Genomic DNA, 1,903 nt, shown 5'->3' with positions numbered 1-1,903 from the left:
TGTATAATATGTGACATCTATATAATAGTAGCTATATAAAAATGCGCGTATTCGAATGCAACGTTGTGTCAAAATTTCAAAGCAATCGGTGAAGAACTTTCGGAGATTTAAGATTTTGAACAAACGAACATTTACATTTTTATTTATATAGAAGATAGATTGTTCTCTCTTCAATCAGTAATTTATATGTTGAGAAATAACTATTCAGCTTGATGTTAAAGTCTTGTGAAAGAGAAATGAACATTGGTGGAATTTTATTGATGCAATCCCCACCTCAGTCTGGAGGGACTTGAGGCAAGTTTTAATAATTATAGTATTTAAACAGTACTTGTTAATACTTGTTTTCTTGACATCTTGTAAAAAGCATTTTAAAGAAATATCTGATTTTCTAACGACTGCTTCTTTTATAATAGTTTGTTATTTTTAAGTTAAGAACCTATTACCAAACAGAATAGAATACTGATGCTCTGAAACTTCAAGTTGATGGGGGTACATGGCTTAAAAGGTAACATGGTCACCTATTGCTTAGAATATTCATACAGAATTAAGGGAATTTACAGGACTGTGCCCAAATTGGGGAAATACAGTACAGATTGAAGAAATTTTGATAACTGTTGATTCCAATGTGTTGCATGTTAATACATATTAGATTCCAGATGAAGGAAAAAGTTACATTTCTGAGTCAGTGAGGGTTAGGGCTTGATCTAGTCAGCTAATCCATAAATAGTTAAGCTTAATTTAAACCAGACCTAATAATGCACTGAATAATTTCATCTAGTCAAGACAACACCTAAAACCAATCAGTTGACCTGTTTTAGTATAATCAGTCCTCCAAGAAAAAGAGCTGGGGAGAAAGAGTGACTGAAAAAAAATGCAAGCTGCTTTGTTACAGAATTCAGGTGCTAAGTCCTGGAAGCATAGAACACACTGACTGATTGGTTGTGATGGTGAGTCATCTTTTTCCTACCTGACCAATGGAGAAGGGGCTAGTGATGGGCTGGAGAATTGCCATATTGTTTTAGTTCAAGGGATGCTAAACATTTGTTGAAGATTAATGAGAATGTTGCATTCCTCATATGGTAATTTTTGATTGAGCTGGTAATTGTATGTTTGAAAAATCATTAAGGAAATCTGACTGGATTAAATGTGTTGCAGAAATAAGGACAGTGCTAAATAATGAAAAATGGAGAGATTTTTTTTATCCTTACAACTACCTTAGCAGAAGCTGTGAATAAGACCATGGAGAAATATGCCAATAATCTGTGAAGAAATTAATGTTTAAAAGTTGACTTTAGCACAGTTTGAGCCAAGAGAAAAGAAGAAACTGATTGATCTCAGTCAAAATCTAATTTCTCAGCAGAGGGAATAGTTGGAAGCTTATTAGAGCAGGTTGTTTCTTTTCCATGAGAATATACAAAGTTTAGGGGAAACTGTGTAAATGAGCATCAGAGTGTACTTTTGCAAGGTAAAATTGTATTTAATTTTCTGGCTTATTCCTGTTAACTCCCTTGAGAGCTAGTTTAAGCATCTTATGGGAATAGTTGGAAGAGATGACATTAATGCAAAGTGCCTTTTGGGAGGTAATTGCCTGTGCTTTCATGGTAAATGTGTTCCAAATGCAACAAAGTTTGAAAGGATTAGGGCTATTTAGGTATATTTCATGCGTTTAGAATGAGCAATGGAATGGAGTATATCTGCCTGGAAGAAAAGACAGGCAGGAGTGTGACTGGAAATGCTAGGAGCACTGATAACTATGCAGGGGCAAAGAAAGGTAAGTACTCCATATGCACACTATAATTGTTGAGCTAGATTGGATGTACACATCACTGAAGTGTAGAAATTGTGGCTACTGGGCATTTTGGACACTAAGGCACAAGAAGGAATTGGGCAAGAGAAATGAAAA

The sequence above is a fragment of the Protobothrops mucrosquamatus genome, unplaced genomic scaffold (genome assembly GCF_001527695.2).
Source record: "Protobothrops mucrosquamatus isolate PMUCROS unplaced genomic scaffold, P.Mucros_1.0 scaffold157, whole genome shotgun sequence".
Classification (NCBI taxonomy): domain Eukaryota; kingdom Metazoa; phylum Chordata; class Lepidosauria; order Squamata; family Viperidae; genus Protobothrops; species Protobothrops mucrosquamatus.
Note: the sequence above shows the minus strand (reverse complement) of the source record.